Genomic DNA, 27,252 nt, shown 5'->3' with positions numbered 1-27,252 from the left:
ACACACTATACTAGGCTTACAGATTCAATGAGAAGTATTACAATTATAAATCACCATCATTATTCTTTACTGTGTTCATACCAACATAATATATCACCAAAAATGTCCCTCCACATCCACAGCACTAGGCCTTTAAAGCGATAGATAGATAGATAGATAGATAGATAGATAGATAGATAGATAGATAGATAGATAGATAGATAGATAGATAGATAGATAGATAGATAGATAGATAGATAGATAGATAGATAGATAGATAGATAGATAGATAGATAGATAGATAGATAGATAGATAGATAGATAGATAGATAGATAGATAGATAGATAGATAGATAGATAGATAGATAGATAGATAGATAGATAGATAGATAGATAGATAGATAGATAGATAGATAGATAGATAGAAAACAAACTGGCATCAGAAGTTAGAGGCGTTCAGAGAAGATCAGAGAGGACACCATACAGGCCCTGAAGAACAGAGAGGACACCATACAGGCCCTGAAAAACAGAGAGGACACCATTCAGGCCCTGAAAAACAGAGAGGACACCATTCAGGCCCTGAAGAGCAGAGAGGAAACCATACAGGCCCTGAAAAACAGAGAGGAAATAGGAAACCACACAGGCCCTGAAGGAGCAGCTACCCAGGGTCACTAACCCCAGCCCACTTCCGCCTGTTTTCCACCCACTCACCCCCACCAGCTCTCCAGGAGATCCCGCCTCACCCAATTCCTCTCCAACCAACACCAACCAGTCTCCTTCAGAAGATCCTTCTCCAACCAACACCAACCCTCCTCCAGAAAATCCCACTCCAACAAATAACAACCTCCCTACCACCTCTGCTAGCTCAACCAATACTCCCACCTCACCTCAGCTCAGCTCCAAGAACAACCTGGGATTCGAGTCATTCTCTGTGACTCCAATGGCAAACATCTACGGGAAAGAGCACTACTACCTGGCATGGAGGTAAGAAAAATATGGTCCCCCATGACTTACAGTGCCATCAAAGTAATTTCAAATGACACTAATAGGAGCAAAGACAATAATAAAACACCCTGGAACAAACAACCTAAGAACATGAGAGAAAGCGTGGCACCAGCGTTGGCAGAAGTAGCCATTATGGCTACAGAGATGTATTTTATTTTATTTATTTTTATTTAACCTTTATTTAACTAGGCAAGTCAGTTAAGAACAAATTCTTCTTTACAATGACGACCTACCCCGACCAACCCTAACCCAGATGACGCTGGTCCAATTGTGCACCTCTCTATGGGACTCCCAATCACGGTCGGTTGTGATACAGCCTGGAATCAAACCAGGGTCTGTAGTGATGCCTCTAGCACTGAGATGCATTACCTTAGATCGCTGCGCCACTTGGAAGAATTATAATTTCATCACATTACCCGCGCTGCGATGTACCATTCAATATTATTTTAGAAAACAATGCACAGCTCTAAAGAAAATGTGCACTAAGGCCTAAAGTATTTTTTAGCACACCTCAAAGACATCTACCCTAGGCACATGCAAGACCACATCCACCAAAAGTCTTTGCAAGGGTGCTAAAGTACACAGCCAATATGGGAAGAAAGAAGCCAGCAAATAAGAAACACCACAGACTCACATCCAGAGCGTCCAGCTCTCCACCCAGAGCATCCAGCACTCCTCCCAGAGAGCCCATCACCTCACCCAGAGAGTCCAGCAATCCACCCATAGAAACCAGCACTCCACCCAGAGAGTCCAGCAATCCACCCATAGAGCTCAGCACTCCACCCAGAGAAACCAGCACTCCACCCAGAGAGCTCAGCACTCCTCCCAGAGAGCCCATCACCTCACCCAGAGAGCCCAACACTCCACCAAAAGTGTCCAACACTACACCCAAAGTGGCCAATACTCCGCCCAGAGATACCATCACCTCACCCAGAGTGGCCAGTACTCCGCCCAGAGAGACCATCACCTCACCCAGAGTGGCCAGTACTCCGCCCAGAGATACCATCACCTCACCCAGAAAGACCATCCCCTCAACCAGGGAGCCCAGCTCTCCACCCAGATAAAGTGGACAAACTGAGAAGAGAAATGAAAATATTGAACAGTGAACCATCATATTTATGTATTGAAGATCTAATACTGAAAGAGAAGGATTGATTCCTTGAATTTGGTCATAATTTGTTATCGAAAAAACTCACTTGTTACATCACCTGCCATAACATGATTGGTGAGTTACTTGTCCAATAGAACTCATTGAGTATTCTTCAATGGAAGTTTCTCTAACATCAGATATGTACAGTATCCCTCAGGGCAGTTGACTTGGGCTGTTACTCTTCTTTATTTTTACAAATTATTTGCTACATGTCATACAAGAAGGTATAATGACTATGTATGCTGATGATTGCATACCCGCAGCCAGTGAGCTCACAGACTCTTAGCAAAGCTTTACAGTCAGTGTCAGAATGGGTAATTAACAATAAACTGGTCATAAATATATCTAAAACCAAAAGCATTGTATTTGGTTCAAAGCATTCTCTTAGACCTAAACAACTGGAATTGTGCAGAAAGGGTGTGACCATTGAAGAATGGCCATATTGACACAATTGTTGTGAAGATGTCTGTTATAAAAATGCGTTTTGTGTTTTGACTCAACTGTACTAGTTCAGGCACTGATCTTGTCCCATCTTGATTACTGTCCAGTAATATGATCCGGTGCATCTAGGGCTGGGCAAAATCTTGAATTAATTCGATTAATTAAAATGTATGTTTTTTTTCGATATTCCAAAAATCTGTATCGCAAGAATCAAATTTCATTTAATTTTTTTCATTTTTATGAACGTTTGTCAGCTTGTTCTCATGTACTTTTGGTCTCGTCTCCTTCGCTCCTCTGTGCTTTGCGTACCCTTGTCACAACGTCTACAGAAGGTGGCGCCTCTCCCCGTTCGGGATGCGCTCGGCGGTCGTCGTCGCCGGCCTACTAGCTGCAACCGATCTCCTTTTCATTTTCATTTGGTGATGTCTGTTTTATGTTAGCACCTGTTTTGAGTTAGTTCATTAGTGGGGGTATTTAGTCTGTCTGTTTTGGTTTGGGATTGTGCGGGATTATTTGTGTCATTTTTGTAGCTTGGGGATTTGGGTTTTCCTCTGCCGTTCGGTTGTTTAGGCATACGGGTTTGCTGGGCTGCGTCCCGACTCGGTTTGAGGGAATTATTGTACCGTGCCATATTGCCGTATTTATGGCACTTTTGGACTGGTGTTTATTAAACATGTTTTTTCCACGTACCTTAGTCTCCTGCGCCTGACTTCACCCCTCCTGCATGTTAGAGTTGCATGACAATCCTTCCCATTTACACCAGAGATCTCCATATGGTGACGAAGTGCATGTCTCCACCCTAATAATAGGAGTCTTTGACCCAAAGGTGGGAAGGCAGGCGACAAGCTTAGGTCCAAAATAAACCCACAGAAACAAATTTCCCTTATTTTCCTCTATGGTTTACACACACCAAACGACTCCCCCTGCCTCTCACACCAACAAAGTTGAGAGATCACATCTTCCTCTCTGACAAGCGGTTTCTACTCGCAATTTGCATTTGAGGTTTGGTCCAACAATCGGTCATATGGACACAAACACATTGAGACATTATTTTACTGTAATAGAGAAGTAAACTTTTCTGATGTCTCAACTACTCAAATTGCACGCAGAGCAGACACTACTAAAACGAGAGTTTCAATGAACATTGATGTGCCCCTAGTAGCAATATACTAGCTATGTAGTCTATGTGCTATAAGCATAACACAATTATATAAGGAATTGGCAACGCGTTGTCATTCAGTGAAATAAGGTAGGCCACTTGATTTCAACATCTGAACAAATGGACAGGCTAACATGCTTTTCAAACAGTTGGAGAAAGTCAAACAGTTGCTTGCTGTTTGGGGTTTTAGGCTGGGTTTCTGTGTTCATAACAATTCAACTGTTCAAACTTGTTAGTTAGAAAATAGATCCAAATTGGCTAAACTTGAAATATAAAGATTAGCTGGCGACGCACTAGCACGCGATTTATATAGCCTAATGCCTGCTACAAGAACTTAGTCATTATTAGTGACTGTGCATTATGAATGGTTCTAGTAAAACTTGCAACAAAAAAGGGCATTTTCATAAACTTGAAAGCCAGATCAGTGATTACTGGGAAAAAAGCAGGTTAAACTATTTTGATAAAATTATTTCATCATTAGTGGGTCTTATGGTTGCGGAAGGCTTATATTTAGCCTAGGTATAACTTCACAAGCCCTGAATTAAATAGACTTTTGCTGACAGTTTGAAAATCTGTGTAAAACTGAGATATACGATACCAGTCAAAAGTTTGGACTCCAAGGGTTTTTCTTTATTTTTACTATTTTATACATTGTAGAATAATAGTGAAGACATCAAAACTATGAAATAACACATATGGATCCATGTAGTAACCAAAAAAGTGTGAAACATATCAAAATATATTTTATATTTGAGTTTCTTCAAAGTAGCCACCCTTTGCCTTGACAGCTTTGCGCACTCTTGGCAAATATATTTAGATTTCTTGAAATGCATTCCAGGTGACTACCTCATGAAGCTGGTTTAAGAGAATGCCAAGAGTGTGCAAAGCTGTCATCAAGGCAAAGGGTGGCTACTTTGAAGAAACTCAGATATAAAATATATTTTGATTTGTTTAACACTTTTTTGGTTACTGCATGATTCCGTATGTGTAGAATGGCGCAGGAGGGGATGGCTGACGTTTTACGTGCTCCTAACCAACTGTGCTATGTTAGTTTTTTTGCATTGTTTGTAACTTATTTTTTAACCTCTTACATCTAGACGTTCCGCTAGCGGAACACCTGCTCCAATATCCAATGATAGGCGTGGCGCGAATGACAAATTCCTCAAAAATACAAAAACTTCAATTTTTCAAACATATGACTATTTCACAGCATTTTAAAGACAAGACTCTCCTTTATCTAACCACACTGTCCCATTTCAAAAAGGCTTTACAGCGAAAGCAAAACATTAGATTATGTCAGCAGAGTACCAAGCCAGAAATAATCAGACACCCATTTTTCAAGCTAGCATATAATGTCACAAAAACCCAGAAGACAGCTAAATGCAGCACTAATCTTTGATGATCTTCATCAGATGACACACCTAGGACATTATGTTATACAATACATGCATGTTTTGTTCAATCAAGTTCATATTTATATCAAAAAACAGCTTTTTACATTAGCATGTGACGTTCAGAACTAGCATACCCCCCGCAAACTTCCGGGGAATTTGCTAACAATTTACTAAATTACTCACGATAAACGTTCGCAAAAAGCATAACAATTATTTTAAGAATTATAGATACAGAACTCCTCTATGCACTCGATATGTCCGATTTTAAAATAGCTTTTTGGTGAAAGCACATTTTGCAATATTCTAAGTACATAGCCCAGGCATCACGGGCTAGCTATTTAGACACCCGGCAAGTTTAGCACTCACCAATATCAGATTTACTATTATAAAAGTTTGATTACCTTTTGTTGTCTTCGTCAGAATGCACTCCCAGGACTGCTACTTCAATAACAAATGTTGGTTTGGTCCAAAATAATCCATCGTTATATCCGAATAGCGGCGTTTTGTTCATGCGTCCCAGACACTATCCGAATGGTAAAGAAGGGTTGTGCGCATGGCGCAATTCGTGACAGAAAAAATCTAAATATTCCATTACCGTACTTCGAAGCATGTCAACCGCTGTTTAAAATCCATTTTTATGCCATTTTTCTCGTAAAAAAGCGATAATATTCCGACCGGGAATGTCCATTTAGCTAAACAGAGGAAAGAAAACAAAGCTTTCGGTCGACGCGGGCACGAGCCTGAGTCTCACAGTACTGTAACCAGCCACTACCCAAACGCGCTACTTTGTTTCAGCCAGAGCCTGCAAAGCCACGATTCAGCGTTTTGCCGCCTTCTGAGAACCTATGGCAGCCGTACGAAGTGTCACGGGACAGCTAAGATCCTCACTCTTCAATAAACAGAGACAAGAAGAACGACACCATGTCAGACAGGCCACTTCCTGCATGAAATCTTCTCAGGTTTTTGCATGCCATATGAGTTCTGTTATACTCACAGACACCATTCAAACAGTTTTAGAAACTTTAGGGTGTTTTCTATCCAAAGCCAATAATTATATGCATATTCTAGTTACTGGGCAGGAGTAGTAACCTGATTAAATCGGGTACGTTTTTTATCCAGCCGTGAAAATACTGCCCCCTAGCCATAACAGGTTAACTTATTTTGTACACAATGTTCCTGCTACCGTCTCTTACGACCGAAAATATCTTCTGGACATCAGAACAGCGATTACCCTTGGGAATGGACCCAAATCCTGGTCATTTGGGTGAAGAAAAGACTGAGAAAAAGGGGGCGGAGGTTGGACTGCCTTCTGAGAATTCGTAGGCGAGTGAGAACTCCCACTGCCATCCGTTCTATTGGCCAACGTGCAATCATTGGAAACTAAAATGGATGACCTACGATTAAGATTATACTACCAATGGGACATTAACAACTTAATATCTTATATTTCAGAGTCGTGAATGAATGACAACATGGATAATATAGAGCTGCCGGGATTTTCCATGCACCGGCAGGACAGAGAAGCTACGTCTGGTAAGACGAGGGGCGGGGGTGTGTGTCTATTTGTCAATAACAGCTGGTGCATGATGTCTAATAATAAAGAAGTCTCAAGTTATTGCTCACCTGAGGTAGAGTACCTTATGATAAGATGTAGACCACACTATCTACCAAGAGTTCTCTTCTATATTATTCATAGCCATCTATTTACCAGCACAAACCGATGCTGGCACTAAGACCGCACTCAACCAAATGTATAAGGCCATAAGCAAACAAGAACATGCTCATCCAGAAGCGGCGCTCCTAGTGGCCGGGGACTTTAATGTAGGCAAACTTAAATCCGTTTTACCTAATTTCTACCAGCATGTCACATGTGCACCAGAGGAAAAAAAACTCTAGACCACCTTTACTCCACACACAGAGATGCATACAAAGCCCCTACTCGCCCTCCATTTGGCAAATCTGACCATAACTCTATCCAAATGATTCCTGCTAACAAGCAAAAACTAAAGCATGAAGTACCAGTGACTCGCTCATTACGGAAGTGGTCAGATGACGTGGATGCTACGATACGGACTGTTTTGCTAGCACATATCCCAACCAGAAGCCATGGATTACAGGCAACATCCGCATCAAGCTAAAGGCTAGAGCTGCTGCTTTCAGGGAGCGGGACACTAATCCGGACGCTTATAAGAATCCTGCTATGCCCTCCGACGAACCATCAAACAAGCAAAGCATCAATACAGGATTATGATTGAATCCTACTACACCGGCTCTGATGCTTGTCGGATGTGGAGGTGACAAATGAAGTTTGATTTGATTTCATAGTTTTGATGTCTTCGCTATTATTCTACAATATACAAAAACGTTTGACTAGTACTGTATATCGTGAATCGCCCATAAGTTAGAAAAAATCGAGATGGGGCTGGGCAATATGGCCTAAAAATCCTGTTTAAATTGAAAATAAACAAATATTTAATGAAGGTTAACTAGGCAATGTGCAGTATAGAAAGACCTAGCAAAGTTGCAGTTGGCTCAAAACAAAGCAGCATGCCTTGCCCATAACAGCACACATAGAGCTAACATCAACAAACATGTTTTAAGAAACATTTGTGTGTTGAACATGCCTCACCACTTGTATAATCTATTTACGTACACTTCAAACAGACATGCATACCCCACCATACACACCATTATGGATTTCTTCATGTACCCAAACCCCAAAAAATGTGTCGCTCAGTAATGTATAGAGCCATGTCATCGTGGAATGCTCTGCCACCAGAGGTGACTCAGGCAAAAAGCAAGTTTAGCTTTAAAAAACAGATACAATATATTTCTTTATCACAGTGCTTCTCATCTTTCTAAAGATCAAATGTAACATTATATAGTGAAATATATATATATATGAATAGTGTGTAAATATAATTTTAGTTGTCTCGGTGTCTTTCCAATATAACTCTTATTTTTTCATGTATTTTTTATGTTAACATGTTTTGTGGGGGAATTTGTCCTTGTCTATAATGGTTCTGTACTTTGTCATGTATTTGTACATTTTATGTGGACCCCAGGAAAGAGTAGCTGCTGCATGTGCAGTAGCTAATGTGGATCCTAATTGTAAGGGGTGCGTAATCGGTGGCAGGGAAGTCAGACGCAGGAGAGCAGAACTTGGTAATAGCCGGAGCAGTTTAATAGCAAAACCCACTGCATAAAAATAACAAGACATTTGGGTACAAAAACCCGTCGCGCACCAATCAACACGTGCACAAGCACTTACAATAAACAATCCCACACAAAGACATGGGGGGAACAGAGGGTTAAATATACAACAAATGATTGAGGGAATTGAAACCAGGTGTGAGGAAAAACAAGACAAAACACATGGAAAATGAAAAGTGAATTGATGATGGCTAGAAGACCGGCGACGTCGACCGCCGAGCGCCGCCCGAACAAGGAGAGGACCCGACTTCGGCGGAAGTCGTGACACTAATAAACTAAACTAAACCCGACCATATCAGGCACAACCCATTTTATCTACCTCTTTAGGTAGTTACAGTTGTTAAATATTTGTGCTATAAAAGCAAACTGTTTACCTGTCCCTTTGACTTTTCTAAAAACAGGGCTGAGGTAGAAAATCAGTTTCATGCAAATTTTGACACTGTATGTTTAATAAGCCCATCTATAATACATGGAGATACACAAGGCAGAGGAGCAGGTGTAAGAGAATCACTTTCCCCATAACGTGGCACTGTCGGTGCACACGTCTATTCCATCAACTCCGAAAGATGAGAGCTAGCAAAGTGCTGTCATCACTTTACTGGGTGACATTGATTGTTCCCCCTTTGGTGATCAGATACTGTTTAAGCATTCTGATTTTGAATCAATGAGAGCGGAAGATGAGAAAAATCAGTTTTTAATGGCCCACTACTAATTTGATCTGCCTTAATCAAATCAACCTTGATGTCATTCAAATGCTAAATGGATACAATACAAGTGGAAAGGCCTATATGCATTGGACATCTACGTAAAAGAGATCCTGCTGTAATCGAATGCCCAGCCCTATGTAAATATTTGGAAACAATTGTGTTTGACCAGATACAATGCTATTTCACAGTAAACAAATTGACAACAGACTTTCAGCACACATAAAGGGAAAGACAATCCACAAGCACGGCACTTACACAAATGACTGATGAATGGCTGTGAGAAATTGATGATAAAATGATTGTTAGACTTCAGTGCAACTTTTGACATTATCAATCATAGTCTGCTGCTGGAAAGACGTACGTGTTATGGCTTTACATCCCCTGCTATAATGTGGACAAAGAGTTACTTGTCTAACAGAGCACAGGTGTTCTTTAATGGAAGCCTCTCAAACATAATCCAGGTAGAAGCAGGAATTCCCCAGGGTAGCTGTTTAGGCCCCTTGCTTTTTTCAATCTTTACTAATGACATGCCACTGGCTTTGAGTAAGGCCAGCGTGTCTATGTATGCAGATGACTCAACACTATACACCTCAGCTTGTAATGAGTATGATGGGAGACAGAGTGCTGGTTTCAAGCGCAGTGCGCAGCAGGTGTTTATTAGTAAAGGACCACAGGAGGAGGCAGGTAGCTGGGTCCAGGGGCAGGCAGAAGGTCATACACAGGGACTCCAAAAAGGTAACAGTACAGGCAGGGAAAAGGCTAATAATGTAGTCCGGGAGATCAGGCAAGAGGTTGACAGGAAATCTGAGTACAAGCAGGGAATAGGCAAAAAAGCGTTGTTATTGAGGTTGGCAAAAAAACTACGATACACGGGAGGACTAATATGGAAATAAACAGAGCTCCGAATAGAAAGTGTATCAAAACAAACAATACCTCACAATGATGGGGTGCAAAGAACTGAACTAAATAGTATGTGTAAATGACATACAGGTGATCAGAATTCAGGTGATTGGGATCTGGAGAGTAAGGGGATCTATGTGTTTGAGAGTGTGGGCTGGAAAGTGAGCTGCGTTCAGGGGATCGATGTGTTTGAGAGTGTGAGTTGGAAGCAGATGTTACACAGCTACTACTGCAACTGAAATGGCTGAAACACTGAAGAGCTGCAGTTAGTTTCGGAATGGGTAGCAAGGAATAAGTTAGTCCTAAATATTTCCAAAACTAAAAGCATTGTATTGGGAACAAATCATTCACTAAACCCTAAACCTCAACTACATCTCGTAATGAATAATGTGGAAATTGAGCAACTTGAGGTGACTAAACTGCTTGGAGTTACCCTGGATTGTAAACTGTTATGGTCAAAACATATTGATACAACAGTAGCTAAGATGGGGAGAAGTCTGTCCATAATAAAGCGCTGCTCTTCCTTCTTAACAACACAATCAACAAGGCAGGTCCTACAGGCCCTGGTTTTGTTGCACCTGGACTTCTATTCATTCGTGTGGTCAGGTGCCACAAAGAGGGACTTGGGGAAATTACAGTTGGCTCAGAACAGGGCAGCATGTCTGGCCCTTAAAAGTACACGGAGAGCTAACTTTAATGACATGTATGTCAATCTCTCATGGCTCAAAGTGGAAGAGATTGACTTCCTCGTTACTTATTTTTGTAAGAGGTGTTGACAAGTTGTAGGTTCCGAGCTGTCTGTTTTAAAATACTAGCACACAGCTCAAACACCCATGCATACCCACAAGACATTCCACCAGAGGTCTCTTCACAGTCCCCAAGCCCAGAATAGACTATGGGAGGCTACACAGAGCCATGACTACAGGTAACTGATGCTTTTTAAATCTCATTCTACTGCTTGCATGGAAAAATACACCTTATAGAACATATATAGAATTTATAGAACAATAACACAAACATAGGCACAGACACATGCATACAAACACATGATAACATACGCACCCTACACACACGTACACATGCTATTGCATTGTAGATATGTGGTAGTGGAGTATGGGCCTGAGGTCACACACTTAGTGTGTTGTGAATTCTGTAATTAATGTATTGTAATGTTTTTAAAATTGTATAACTGCCTTAATTTTTCCGGACCCCAGGAAGAGTAGCTGCGGCCTTGGCTGCAGCTATTGGAGATCCATAGTAAATACAAATACCAACTCACTGAATTACATTATTATATGAAGAATACCAGTATGTGGCATTCAAATGTGATTATATACACATTATAAACCGGCTCCAGAGTTCAGACAACTTCATATCCATGTTTGTGTAATCCAGTAACACACATGAGAGGTCACACAACGCAGAGTGCATGAGCGTCAAATGTAAGCTATGTGTTCTCCTCTCATGCTCTGTGTAGCCTTGCTGGCCCAGGGGAGACGGCTGCTGCCGGCTCATTGGCTGATAATCCTGCCACTGTGAGAGAACAGCAAATCAAAAGGCCCTCCCCAAGGCCCAGGAAAATGGATATTGATCCTGAGCCATGACGAAATGGATTAAATTACAGAGTAGTGCTGGTAGTAGCAGGGATGGAGAGGGAGGGATGGAGAAGGAGGGAGGGAGGGGAGAGAGATATGGAGGAAGGGGGGTGTGGGGGGATTGGAGGGGACTCTGCCAAGGCTTTGGCTGCCCATGTCTGGCAATGGTAGACAGCTCACTCCCTCTTCTCCCTGTAATCAATACTATAATCAATCGTTCCCTCCAACTTCCCCCTGCATGAAAACAGTTCCTAGAACACGCTCAGTCTCTATAACATTTGATTGAGACTGAGTGTGAAAGTGTGACGAAGGTATCGACTATATATTGGAGAGAGAAGATACATCACAGACACATTAGGGGAGACTTGACTAACACTGTGTCAACGTTAGTGGGTAAAGCTGGGTGGGAGAAGTCATTCACTAACCTACAGTCACTAGTCGTCTTGTATGAGCAGTGATCTGTGCATGGAGTACTCCAGGGTCTTCACCCCTCTGTCTCATTCACACCCTTTTTGTTCATGGCTTGAAGAGAAGAGAGGGAGAAGGGTCTGAGTGGAGAGGATATCTAACAGAATACTTTCCCTGCATGTTCTAAGCTTTAATATTCTGCATATTAATGTGTCCAATGCCACGACAGGAATATCAAAGAGTGGAGTGCTCAAGGGTAGCTCTGTCATACTTTTGGGCCCATAGCCTTATGGTTTGGCCCCTTAAATCTTTTATGGACGGTTTCCCAGGCACAACGATGGTCATATGACACAAAAATAGAGCTCTTTGGCCATGACTTGTTAAACAAAATCTATTTCTCTGAGCAATTGTATTAGTATAAAATAATATACCTTTCCCCCCCAAAAAATTGCATACAATATAGCTCAGTATTTGTATTTATTTTATACAGGATTTTTTGCTAATTTTTATCAAGGTATCCAATCATTCTGGACCCCCACTGTATGTAAATGTACATTAAAACACTGTCCATTTCAGTGCAGTGATGTTCAAATCCCTTTGAGGAAGAGAGTGCATCACGGGTCCTTAGATTGACAGTTAAGTACTCACTCCATGAGTACTATAAGGAAAACTGACGTGGTTTTATTACTTCCTTTGATGAAAGAAAATAGTATACATTTTTTGGGCAATACTGCCATGCTAAATCCATAAAATTTACATTTGCACACAACCGGTAGTCTAAGCCAATTTTGCTAGTTTTGTAGACAGATCAGTCATCCAAGAAATGTTAAGAAATGGAAGCTCATTTACTGCATTTCTATACAATTTAAAAACTCTAAAATGATATTAGTAGAACAGGAAAAACAAGCTAAAATAACCCCAGCCATTATCACATTGGTTGCTGTATCTTAAATTCAACTCAGCCGATCTACAAACACATAGCCTATAAGCTATACAGTTAGCCGCTACACACGTTAATTCTACAGATTTTGCCGTGACTTATGCCATGTTAGTATGTTAGCTGAGTGAGAGTGGCTAACAAAATCAATGGGGGCTCCCTAGAGGTCAGGGCCCCTGGGCACTTGCCCAGTTGGTAATTCGGCGATGATTACTACAAGTTTAGATAGGTAGCTAGACTCATTTACTAATTTATCAATAAATAAATAAATTACTGACATGTCCTAATGTAGTGACTGTCAGTGAGTGACATATAAAAAGAGAAAAACTGCTGATGACAACCAAGTTTCGAAATTCCTCCTTGTGAATTGTACAGACGTAGGATCTTAAAATCCTGCAGCAACAGGAAATATGAATTATGTGGATTATAATTATTAGACATTTTTGTAGTGGTTGATACATTTTTCTTTAGGGCAAACCAAGTCTGACATTTTTAAGTGGAAATTACAAACTTTCAAAGTCTTTTTAAAACTCAAATACACTACAAGTTTGCATTTCCTGCTATGCAGGAAAATTCTCAGCAACAAAAGAACGACTTAAGATCCTACATTTGTACTATTCTAACTGTCAACAGTAAATTGAGACCCAGACTGAGTTCCTAAATACACTGCTCAAAAAAATAAAGGGAACACTAAAATAACATATCCAAGATCTGAATGAAATAATCTTATTAAATACTTTTTTCTTTACATAGTTGAATGTGCTGACAACAAAATCACACAAAAATAATCAATGGAAATCCAATTTATCAACCCATGGAGGTCTGGATTTGGAGTCACTCAAAATTAAAGTGGAAAACCACACTACAGGCTGATCCAACGTTGATGTAATGTCCTTAAAACAAGTCAAAATGAGGCTCAGTAGTGTGTGTGGCCTCCACGTGCCTGTATGACCTCCCTACAACGCCTGGGCATGCTCCTGATGAGGTGGCGGATGGTCTCCTGAGGGATCTCCTCCCAGACCTGGACTAAAGCATCCGCCAACTCCTGGACAGTCTGTAGTGCAAAGTGGCGTTGGTGGATGGAGCGAGACATGATGTCCCAGATGTGCTCAATTGGATTCAGGTCTGGGGAACGGGCAGGCCAGTCCATAGCATCAATGCCTTCCTCTTGCAGGAACTGCTGACACACTCCAGCCACATGAGGTCTAGCATTGTCTTGCATTAGGAGGAACCCAGGGCCAACCGCACCAGCATATGGTCTCACAAGGGGTCTGAGGATTTCATCTCGGAACCTAATGGCAGTCAGGCTACCTCTGGCGAGCACATGGAGGGCTGTGCGGCCCCCCAAAGAAATGCCACCCCACACCATGACTGACCCACCGCCAAACCGGTCATGCTGGAGGATGTTGCAGGCAGCAGAACGTTCTCCACGGCGTCTCCAGACTCTGTTACGTCTGTCACATGTGCTCAGTGTGAACCTGCTTTCATCTGTGAAGAGCACAGGGCGCCAGTGGCGAATTTGCCAATCTTGGTGTTCTCTGGCAAATGCCAAACGTCCTGCATGGTGTTGGGCTGTAAGCACAACCCCCATCTGTGGACGTCGGGCCCTCATACCACCCTCATGGAGTCTGTTTCTGACCGTTTGAGCAGACACATGCACATTTGTGGCCTGCTGGAGGTCATTTTGCAGGGCTCTGGCAGTGCTCCTCCTTGCACAAAGGCGGAGGTAGCGGTCCTGCTGCTGGGTTGTTGCCCTCCTACGGCCTCCTCCACATCTCCTGATGTACTGGCCTGTCTCCTGGTAGCGCCTCCATGCTCTGGACACTACGCTGACAGACACAGCAAACCTTCTTGCCACAGCTCGCATTGATGTGCCATCCTGGATGAGCTGCACTACCTGAGCCACTTGTGTGGATTGTAGACTCCGTCTCATGCTACCACTAGAGTGAAAGCACCGCCAGCATTCAAAAGTGACCAAAACATCAGCCAGGAAGCATAGGAACTGAGAAGTGGTCTGTGGTTACCACCTGCAGAACCACTCCTTTATTGGGGGTGTCTTGCTAATTGCCTATAATTTCCACCTGTTGTCTATTCCATTTGCACAACAGCATGTGAAATTTATTGTCAATCATTGTTGCTTCCTAAGTGGACAGTTTGATTTCACAGAAGTGTGATTGACTTGGAGTTACATTGTGTTGTTTAAGTGTTCCCTTTATTTTTTTGAGCAGTATATATACAGTACCACTCAAATGTTCGGACACACCTACTCATTCAAGGGTTTTTCTTAATTTTTTATATTTTCTACATTGTAGAATAATAGTGAAGACATCAAAACCATGAAATAACACATATGGAATCATGTAGTAACCAATAAAGTGTTAAACTGTCACTTCCTGACCATAGAGTGCTCTTGTTTTCTATGGGAGAGTAGGCCAGGGCGTGACTGGGGGGGTTTATCTAGATAATTTTTTCTATGTTGTGTTCTAGTTTATTTTTTCTATGTTGGGTTTTTTGTATGATTCCCAATTAGAGGCAGCTGGTCATCGTTGTCTCTAATTGGGGATCATATTTAAGTAGTTGTTTTTCCCACCTGTGTTTGTGGGAGATTATTTTTGAGTTAGTGCATGGTGCACCGCTGTCGTCACGGTTTGTGGTTTTGTTTATAGTTTGTCTTGCAAAGTTTCACATTCAAATAAAAGATGTGGAACGATACTCACGCTGCGCCTTGGTCCGTTCCTACACACATGCGTGACATAAACAAATCAAAAAATATGTATTATTTGAGATGCTTCAAGCCACCCTTTGCATTGATGACAGCTTTGTACACTCTTGGCATTCTCTCAACCAGGTTCATGATGAATGCTTTTCCAATAGTCTTGAAGGAGTTCCCACATATGCTGAGCACTTGTTGGCTGCTTTTCCTTCACTCTGCAGGTAGCCTAGTGGATAGAGTGTTGGGCCAGTAACCGAAAGGTTGCTGGATTGAATCCCTGAGCTGACAGTTAACCCACTGTGGATGTCGATTATGGCAGCCCCCCGCACCTCTCTGATTCATTTGGGTTAAATGCAGAAGACACAGACACAGTTGAATGCATTCAGTTGTACAACTGACTAGGTATCCACCTTTCCCAAACCATCTCAATTGGGTGGAGGCCAGGTCATCACTCCATCAGTCTCCTGCTTGGTCAATTCGCCCTTACACAGCCTGACAGCTTTGCACACTCTAGGCATTCTCTCAACCAGCTTCACCTGGTATGCTTTTCCAACAGTCCTGAAGGAGTTTCCACATATTCTGAGCACTTGTTGGCTGCTTTTCCTTCACTCTGCGGTCCAACTCATTCCAAACCATCTCAATTGGGTTGAGGTCAGGTGATTGTGGAGGCCAGGAGCTTCTACACCTGCATTGCTTGCTGTCTGGGGTTTTAGGCTGAGTTTCTGTACAGCACTTTGTGACATCAGCTGATGTAAGAAGGGCTCTATAAATACATTTGATTGATTGATTGATGCAGCACTCCATCACTCTCCTTCTTAGTCAAATAGCCCGTACACAGCCTGGAGGTGTGTTTGGTCATTGTCCTGTTGAAAAACAAATGATAGTCCCACTAAGCGCAAACCAGATGGGATGGAGTATCGCTGCAGAATGCTGTGGTAGCCATGCTGGTTAAGTGTGCCTTGAATTCGAAATAAATCACAGACAGTGTCACAAGCAATGCACCCCCACACCATCACTCCTCCTCCTCCATGCTTCGCGGTGGGAACCACACATGCAGAGATCATCTGTTAACCTACTCTACGCCTCACAAAGACGCAGTGGTTGGAACCAAAAATCTCAAATTTGGACTCATCAGACCAAAGGACAGATTTCCACCGGTCTAATGTCCATTGCTCGTGTTTCTTGGCAAAAGCAATATTCTTCTTCTTATTGGTGTCCTTTAGTAGTAGTTTCTTTGCAGAAATTCAACCATGATGGCCTGATTCATGTAGTCTCCCCTGAACAGTTGACGTTGAGATGTGTCTCTTACTTGAACTCTGTGAAGCATTTATTTGGGCTGCAATTTGAGGCTGGTAACTCTAATGAACTTATCCTCTGCAGCAGAGGTAATTCTGGGTCTTCCTTTCCTCATGAGAGCCAGTTTCATCATGGAGCTTGATGGTTTTTGCCGTATTGATTGACCTTCATGTCTTATAGTAATGACAGACTGTTGTTTCGCTTTGCTTATTTGAGCTGTTCTTGCCATGATATGGACTTGGTATTTTACCAAATAGGGCTATCTTCTGTATACCACCCCTACATTGTCATAGCACAACTGATTGGCTCAAACGCGTTAAGAAGGAAATAAATTCCACAATTGTATTTTTAACAAGGCACACCTGTTAATTGAAATGCATTCCAGGTGACTACCTCATGAAGCTGGTTGAGAGAATACAAATAGTGTGCAAAGCTGTCAAGACAAAGAGTGGCTACTTTGAAGAATCTCACATAAAATATATTTTGATTTATTTAAAACTTTTTGGGGGTTACTACATGATTCATATGTGTTATTTCATAGTTTTGATGTCTTCACTATTATTCTACAATGTATAAAATAGTAAAAATAAAGAAAACCCTTGAATGAATAGGTGTTTCCAAACTTTTGACTGGTACTGTAAGTATATAAAAAGTTGAGCTCCGGACCTCTGTGTCCTCATTGGTACTGTAGTTACGGCCCAGGTCATGTTGCAGCAGTGTGTAGGAGGGAGATTCCTAGATGTGCAGGAGGGCATGAGACAAATAAATGTGTCGTATCGGTGGAAAGCGTTTTGTGTGTTAAATGTAGGGGTACCCATGGTGCTGGAGATCAGAAGTGTCCGGTGAGAGAATGGCAATTCGAGGTTGCCAGGATCAGAGTAGTGGAGAAAGATGGGTCCAGGGTGAGGGATTCTAAGAGGCTCTCTGTGAGTAGGCCGAGGCCAATAGAGTGTGATAAGAATAACATGTTTCAGCAAGGTTGGATTTTTAGCATTCATAGCCATAATTATCAACAGAAATCGAACATAAATCACAGAAAATAGATGTTGTGTTGGCAGCTGCAGAGATGTACATGGGTGTATGAGATTTTACTGCAGACTTACAAGGTGTGTTGAACGATAGTGTCCTGTCCTCCCAGGCTGCCGGCCTGGTGTAGGATCAGATACGACCAAGTAGTGGAATAGGTTTTAATGGGTGTATGGTTAGTTGGTAGGGAAATTTTTCTTCCATTTTCCCTGTCCTCTTTCCCTTCCCTTTTGTGTCACAAAGTGTAATGAATCCACACTCCAGAACAGTAGGCGGATACTAGATAAGAAAAATAGATGTATAGGGGGGCCGTATCTGGCCTCACACTCTAGTACAGTAGGTGGCACCTTTCAGTTGGATGCGATCCGCCAATTCAAATGTATTTGAAGAAACGTGTAGGCTAGTGGTTAGCTCAATGATGTATATAAACCATTAGGTTAGCTAGTTGATTAGCTTCACGGCAGAAACATTAGCGTCCGGTCAGCAACAATAACATCGATTTTCTCTTCAAAATAAAAGGCTGCAGTAAAAATCTGTTTATGATACAAAATCCATAATTTTGCTGCTTTGAATAGTGCAGATTGGTACAGTTACTTTACAAAATTATAACTACATTGGGAGAAAAAACTAAAGAGAATGATTGCTTTATATAAGATACATGAACGATACAAGCACCAGTTAGCCTGGAGTTAGCCCCGAGCTAGGCCCATCTCCCGGCTAGCCGAAGAAATCCATCAGATAATCCCTGGGCTTCAATACCTCTTTTGCCAAATGGCCTGGGCCCTTTGCTGCCGACATGGAGCCCCGCCGATCCATCACGACTGGTCTGCTGACGTAACCATCTGAGGGGTTTCAACAAGCTCCCCCATTGCGACGTCCCCCTGAGGCCAATCTGCTAGCCTGCTGCTAGCCCTAGCATGCTAGCTGTCTGAATCTCCGTGCCTCCAGCTCACCTAGCTACTCACTGGACCCTATGAATCCTCGGCTACACATGCCTCTCCCTAATGTCAATATGCCTTGTCTATTGCTGTTTTGGTTAGTAATTTTTGTGTTATTTCACTGTAGAGCCTCCAGCCCTGCTCAATATGCTCTAGCTAGCCCTGTTGTTCCACCCCCCACACATGCGGTGACCGCACCTGGCTTAAATGGTGCTTCTAGAGACAAAACCTCTCTCATCGGCACTCAATGCCTAGGCTTACCTCCACTGTACTCACATCCTACCATACCCTTGTCTGTACATTATGCCTTGAATCTATCCTTCCGTGCCCAGAAACCTGCCCCCTTTACACTCTGTTCCGAACGCATTAGACGACCAGGTCTTTTAGCCTTTAGCCGTACTCTTATCCTACTCCTCCTCTGTTCCTCTGGTGATGTAGAGGTTAACCCAGGCCCTGCAGCCCCCAGCATCACTCCCATCCCCAGGTGCTCTCATTTCTTAATCATGGCCTCTAAACCTTCAAGCTGCATACTGGACCCTATTCCAACTAAACTACTGAAAGAGCTGCTTCCTGTGCTTGGCCCTCCTATGTTGAACATAATAAATGGCTCTCTATCCACCGGATGTGTACCAAACTCACTAAAAGTGGCAGTAATATAGCCTCTCTTGAAAAAGCCAAAAAGAAAATATAAAAAACAATTGACCTATATTGAATCTTCCATTCCTCTCAACAACAAAAAATGAAAAAGCTGTTGCACAGCAACTCACTGCCTTCCTGGAGGCAAACAATGTATACGAAACGCTTCGGTCTGGTTTTAAACCCAATCATAGCACTGAGACTGCACTTGTGAAGGTGGTAAATTACCTTTTTATGGCGTCAGACCGAGGCTCTGCATCTGTCTTCGTGCTCCTAGACCTTAGTGCTGCTTTTGATACCATCAATCACCACATTCTTTTGGAGAGATTGGAAACACAAATTGGTCTACACGGACAAGTTCTGGCCTAGTTTAGATCTTATCTGTCGGAAAGATATCAGTTTGTCTCTGTGGATGGTTTGTCCTCTGACAAATCAACTTCAAATTTCAGTGTTCCTCAAGGCTCCATTTTAGGACCACTATTGTTTTCACTATATATTTTACCTCTTGGTGAAGTCATTCGGAAACATAATGTTAACTTTGACTGCTATGTGAATGACACACAGCTGTACATTTCGATGAAACATGGTGAAGCCTCAAAATTGCCCTCCCTGGAAGCCTGTGTTTCAGACATAAGGAAGTGGATGGCAGCAAAACTTCTACTTTTAAACTCTGACAAAACAGAGATGCTTGTTCTAGGTCCCAAGAAACAAAGAGATCTTCTGTTGAATCTGACAATTAATCTTGATGGTTGTACAGTCGTCTCAAATAAAACTGTGAAGGACCTAGGCGTTACTCTGGACCCTGATCTCTCTTTTGACGAACACATCAAGACTGTTTCAAGGACAGCTTTTTTCCATCTACATAACATTGCAAAAATCTGAAACTTTCTGTCCAAAAATGATGCAGAAAAATGTATCCAAGCTTTTGTCACTTCTAGGTTAGACTACTGCAATGCTTTACTTTCCGGCAAGCCAGATAAAGAACAAAATAAACTACAGTTAGTGCTAAACAAGGCTGCTAGAATCTTGACTAGAACCAAACAAATGTATCATATTACTCCAGTGCTAGCCTCTCTACACTGGCTTCCTGTTACGGCAAGGGCTGATTTCAAGGTTTTACTGCTAACCTACAAAGCATTACATGGGCTTGCTCCTACCTATCTTTCCAATTTGGTCCTGCCGTACATACCTACACGTATGCTACGGTCAAATAAAGCAGGCCTCCTTACTCTCCCTAGAATTTCTAAGAAAATAGCTGAAGGCAGGCTTTCTCCTATAGAGCTCAATTTTTATGGAATGGTCTGCCTACCCATGTGAGAGATGCAGACTCAGTCTCAACCTTTAAGTCTTTATTGAAGATTAATCTCTTCAGAAGGTCCTATGATTGAGTGTAGTCTGGCCCAGGAGTGTGTAGGTGAACGGAAAGGCACTGGGGCAACGAACCACCCTTGCTGTCTCTGCCTGGCCGGTTCCCCTCTCTCCACTGGGATTCTCTGCCTCTAATCCTATTACAGGGGCTGAGTCACTGGTTTACTGGTGCTCTTCCATGCCGTTCCTAGGAGGGGTGCGTACTTGAGTGGGTTGAGTCACTGACGTGACCTTCCTGTCCGGGTTGGCATCCCCCTTGGGTTGTGCCGTGGCGGAGATCTTTGTGGGCTATACTCGGCCTTGTCTCAGGATGGTAAGTTGGTGGTTGAAGAAATCCCTCTAGTGGTGTGGGGGCTGTGCTTTGGCAAAGTGGGTGGGGTTATATCCTGCCTGTTTGGCCCTGTCCAGGGGTATCGTCATACGGGGCCACAGTGTCTCCCGACCACTCCTGTCTCAGCCTCCAGTATTTTGCTGCAGTAGTTTGTGTCGGGGGCCTAGGGTCAGTCTGTTATATCTGGAGTACTTCTCCTGCCTTATCCGGTGTCCTGTGTGAATTTAAGTATTCTCTCTCTAATTCTCTCTTTCTTTCTCTTTCATTATTTTTTCTGTCTTTCTCTCTTTCGGAGGACTTGAGCCCTAGGACCATGCCTCAGGACTACCTGGCCTGATAACGCCTTGCTGTCCCCAGTCCACCTGGCCGTGCTGCTGCTCCAGTTTCAACTGTTCTGCCTGCGGCTATGGAACCCTGACCTGTTCACCAGACATGCTACCTGTCCCAGACCTGCTGTTTTCAACTCTCTAGAGACAGCAGGAGTGGTAGAGTTACTCTGAATGATCGGCTATGAAAAGACAACTGACATTTACTCCTGAGGTGCTGACCTGTTGCACCCTCGACAACCACTGTGATTATTATTATTTGACCCTGCTGGTCATCTATGAACATTTGAACATCTTGGCCATGTTCTGTTATAATCATCACCCGGCACAGCCAGAAGAGGACTGGCCACCCCTCGCAGCCTGCTTCCTCTCTAGGTTTCTTCCTAGGTTCTGGCCTTTCTAGGGAGTTTTTCCTAGCCACCGAGCTTCTACACCTGCATTGCTTGCTGTTTTGGGTTTTAGGATGGTTTCTGTACAGCACTTTGTGACATCAGCTGATGTAAGAAGGGCTTTATAAATAAATGCAATTTGATTGATTTGTTGACTTCTGTAACCGTAAAATAATATGTTTCATGCATGTTAACATTAGAAGCTTCCTCCCTGAGTTTGTTTAATTCACTGCTTTAGCACACTCCGCCAACCCGGATGTCCTAGCTGTGTCTGAATCCTGGCTTAAGAAGGCCAACAAAAATCCAGAAATTTCCATCCCTAACTATAACATTTTCCGACAAGATAGAACTGCCAAAGGGGGCGGAGTTGCCATCTACTGCAGAGATAGCCTACAGAGTTCTTTCATACTATCCAGTTTTTTTTAATCCATCTTTCCAGAAACAAGTCTCTCACCATTGCCGCTTGTTATAGACCCCCTTCAGCCCCCAGCTGTGCCCTGGACACCATATGTGAATTGATCGCCCCCATCGATCTTCAGAGTTCGTACTGTTAGGTGACTTAAACTGGGAATTGCTTAACACCCCGGCCGTCCTACAATCTAAACTTGATGCCCTCAATCTCACACAAATTATCAAGGAACCTACCAGGTACAACCCAAAATCCGTAACCATGGGCACCCTCTTAGATATCATCCTGACCAACTTGCCCTCTAAATACACCTCTGCTGTATACAACCAGGATCTCCGCGATCACTGCCTAATTGCCTGCGTGCGTAATGGGTCCGTGGGCAAACGACCACCCCTCATCACTGTCAAAAGGTCCCTAAAACACTTCACCAAGCAGACCTTTCTAACCGACCTGGCCCGGGTATCCTGGAAGGATATTGACCTCATCCCATCAGTAGAGGGTGCCTGGTTGCTCTTCAAAAGTGCTCTCCTCTCCATCTTAAATACACATGCCCCATTCAAAAAATGTAGAACTAAGAACAGATATAGCCCTTGGTTCACCCCAGACTTGACTGCCCTTGACCAGCACAAGAACATCCTGTGGTGTTCTGCATTAGCATCGAATAGCCCCTGCGATATGCAACTCTTTAGGGAAGTCAATATACTCAGTCAGTTAGGAAAGCTAAGGCTAGCTTTTTCAAACAGAAATTTGCATCTGTAACCGATATGAAATGGCTAGCTAGTTAGCGGTAGCGTTTCATTCGGTGACATCACTCGCTCTGCGACCTTAAGTAGTTGTTCCCCTTGCGCTGCAAGGGCCGCGGCTTTTGTGGCGCGATGGGTAACGGTGCTTCGTGGGTGTCAGTTGTTGATGTGCGCAGAGGGTCCCTGGTTCAAGCCCAGGTTGGGGCGAGGAGAGGGATGGAAGCTATACTGTTACACATCCTGTAGCACTAATTCCAAAAAGTTTTGGGACACTGTAAAGTCAATGGAGAATAAGAGCACCTCCTCCCAGCTGCCCACTGCACTGAGGATAGGAAACACTGTCACCACCGATAAATCTATGATAATACACAATTTCAAGCATTTTTCCACGGCTGGCCATGCTTTCCACCTGGCTACCCCTACCACAGCCAACACCTCAGCACCCCCAACACCCCCCCCCCCCCCGCTTCTCCTTGACCCAAATCCAAACAGCTGATGTTCTGAAAGAGCTGCAAAATCTGGATCCCGACAAATCTGCTGTGGTAGACAATCTGGACCCTCTATTTATAAAATTATCCGCCGAAATTGTTGCATCCCCTATTAATAGCTTATTCAACCTCTCTTTGGTATCGTCTGAGATCCCCAAAGATTGGAAAGCTGCTGTGGTCATCCCCGTCTTCAAAGGGGGCGACACCTTAGACCCAAACTCTTATACACCTATATACATCCTGCCCTGCCATTCTGAAATCTTTGAAAGCCAAGTTAATAAACAGATCACCGACTAGTTCGAATCCCACCATACCTTCTCCACTATGCAATCTGGTTTCCGAGCTGGTCATGGGTGCACCTCATCCATGCTCAAGGTCCTAAACGATATCATAACTGCCATTGATAAAAGACAGTACTGTGCAGCCGTCTTCATCGACCTGGCCAAGGCTTTCGACTCTGTCAATCACCGCATTCTTATCGGCAGACTCAATAGCCGTGGCTTCTCAATTGACTGCCTCGCCTGGTTCACCAACAACTTCTCAGATAGAGTTCAGTGTGTCAAATCGGAGGGCCTGTTGCCCGGACCTCTGGCAGTCTCTATGGTGGTGCCACAGGGCTCAATTCTCCGGCCAACTCTTTTCTCTGTAAATATCAATGATGTCGCTCTTGTTGCTGGTGATTCTCTGATCCACCTCTACACAGACGACACCATTCTGTATACATCTGGCCCTTCTTTGGACACTGTGCTAACAAACGAGCTTCAACACCATACAACACACCTTTCGTGCCCTCCAACTGCTCTTAAATGCTAGTAAAACTAAGTGCATGCTCTTCAACCGATTGCTGCCCGCACCCTCCCGCCCGACTAGCATCACTACTCTGGACGGTTCTGACCTAGAATATGTGGACAACTATAAATACCTAAGTGTCTGGTTAGACTGTAGACTGTAAACTCTCCTTCCAGACTCACATTAAGCATCTCCAATCCAAAATTAAATCTAGAATCCACTTCCTATTTCGCAACAAAGCCTCCTTCACTCATGCCGCCAAACATACCCTCGTAAAACTGACTATCCTACCGGTCCTTGACTTCGGCGATGTCATTTACAAAATAGCTCCCAACACTCTACTCAGCAAACTGGATGTAGTCTATCACAGTGCCATCCGTTTTGTCACGGTTGGCACTGTGATACACAGCAGCACTACAGTGTAGGCCTATACATGACATTGGCTTATAGAGAGAAAACTATTCTATGTGCCATTGTAAAGATGGGGTTGGAATTACTCAGTAAGGTCTGTAGAATCTAAACTCAGCAAAAAAAGAAGTGTCCCTTTTTCAGGACCCTGTCTTTCAAAGATAATTCGTAAAAATCCAAATAACTTCTAAGATCTTTATTGTAAAGTGTCCCATGCTTGTTCAATGAACTATAAACAATTAATGAACATGCACCTGTGGAACGGTCGTTAAGACACTAACAGATTACAGACGGTAGGCAATTAAGGTCACAGTTATGAAAACGTAGGACAGTAAAGAGGCCTTTCTACTGACTCTGAAAAACACCAAAAGAAATATGCCCAGGGTCCCTGCTCATCTGATCTGTGTGAACGTGCCTTAGGCATGCTGCAAGGAGGCATGAGGACTGCAGATGTAGCCAGGGCAATAAATTGCAATGTCCGTACTGTGAGACGCCTAAGACAGTGCTACAGGGAGACAGGACGGACAGCTGATCATCCTCACAGTGGCAGATTACGTGTAACAACACCTGCACAGGATCGGTACATCCGAACATCACACCTACGGGACAGGTACAGGATGGCAACAACAACTGCCCGAGTTACACCAGGAATGCACAATCCCTCCATCAGTGCTCAGACTGTCCCCAATAGGCTGAAAGAGGCTGGACTGAGGGCTTGTAGGCCTGTTGTAAGGCAGGTCCTCACCAGACATTACCGGCAACAACGTCGCCTATGGGCACAAACCCACCGTCGCTGGACCTGACAGGACTGGCAAAAAGTGCTCTTCAACTGACGAGTCACATTTTTTTATCACCAGGGGTGATGGTCGGATTCGCGTTTATTGTCGAAGGAATTAGTGTTACACCGAGGCCTGTACTCTGGAGCGGGATCGATTTGGAGGTGGAGAGTCCGTCATGGTCTGGGGCAGTGTGTCACAGCATCCTCTGACTGAGCTTGTTGTCTTTGCAGGCAATCTCAATGCTGTGCGTTACTGGGAGACATCCTCCTCCCTCATGTGGTACCCTTCCTGCAGGCTCATCCTGACATGACCCTCCAGCATGACAATGCCATCAGCCATACTGCTCATTCTGTGTGTGATTTCCTGCATGACAGGAATGTCAGTGTTCTGTCATGGCCAGCAAAGAGCCCAGATCTCAATCCCATTTAGCATGTCTGGAATCTGTTGGATCGGAGGGTGAGGGCTAGGGCCATTCTCCCCAGAAATGTCCGGGAATTTGCCGGTGCCTTGGTGGAAGAGTGGGGTAACATATCACAGCAAGAACTGGCAAATCTGGTGCAGTCAATGAGGAGGAGATGCACTGCAGTACTTAATGCAGCTGGTGGCCACACCAGACACTAACTGTTACTTTTGAATTTGACCCCCCCTTTTTTCAGGGACACATTATTCCATTTCTGTTAGTCACATGTCTGTGGAACTTGTTCAATTTATGTCTCAATTGTTGAATCTTGTTGTTCATACAAATATTTACACATGTTAAGTTTGCTGAAAATAAACGTAGTTGACAGAGAGAGGACGTTTCTTTTTTGCTGAGTTTATATATGGTGTTATTTCATGGGGGGCTGATGTCTAAATGCCCAACAGCACTTTCTACTCCACCCACTCCATTCAATGCAATACACTATAGGCCTATAAATTACATACTGGTTTATAGAGAACAAACTATTCTAGGTGCTGAAGTAAAAGTGGGGTTGGGATTACTCAGTAGGGTGTGCAGAATCTATATATGGTGTTATTTCATGGAGGACTGAGATATAAATACCCAGCAACACGTTCTACTCTTAGGCATTATATTGGTCCCAATGCAACACACTGTAGACCTATACATTTCATATTGGCTTATATAGAAAAAAGTATTCTATGTGCTGATGTAAAAGTGGGTCATTTGACACACCGGTGTGTCAATCTAAGTAACATAATACAAAAATTCCCATAAAAATCTGTCAATTTTAACTAGATATATCAGGTTGCATGTGCTGCGTCTCAATCCACCGCTTCCGCCTATGGTGATCTACCGCATCTGCGGTGGAAGGCGGCCGAGCTACAGCGGTGTTTGTCACACCATGAGACATCCCGAAAATCGGTCTTCTCACAAAAACGTCTATTTGCTCTACGACCCCCACAAGTGTCACTGTACTCATCTGAAGTCAATAACGCTGATGTGCCAACTTCTGTTTGTAGCGACGGAACCGTTTGGGATTTTCCACTGTGGAAAGGGGAGATAATCTCTGTTTTGCTCTACAACCCCAACAAGTGTCACGGGACTCGACTGAAGTTAACTCTCAATTGAAGATTAAACTCTCCTCAACCAATAGGTTTTGTACCTGAGCCTCATTTACATTCTCTGTTTGTACCCTTTTGTTTAATTTCACCTTGTTGTCACTATCAATATAATGTATAAATGTGTCACAGACCCCTTTAAAACATAATCCATTTTGCAATGGA

This window comes from Salmo salar, chromosome 22 (assembly GCF_965601325.2).
Source record: "Salmo salar chromosome 22, fSalSal1, whole genome shotgun sequence".
Lineage (NCBI taxonomy): Eukaryota > Metazoa > Chordata > Actinopteri > Salmoniformes > Salmonidae > Salmo > Salmo salar.
The sequence above is the reverse complement of the archived record's forward strand: the minus strand, read 5'-3'. Positions refer to the sequence as shown.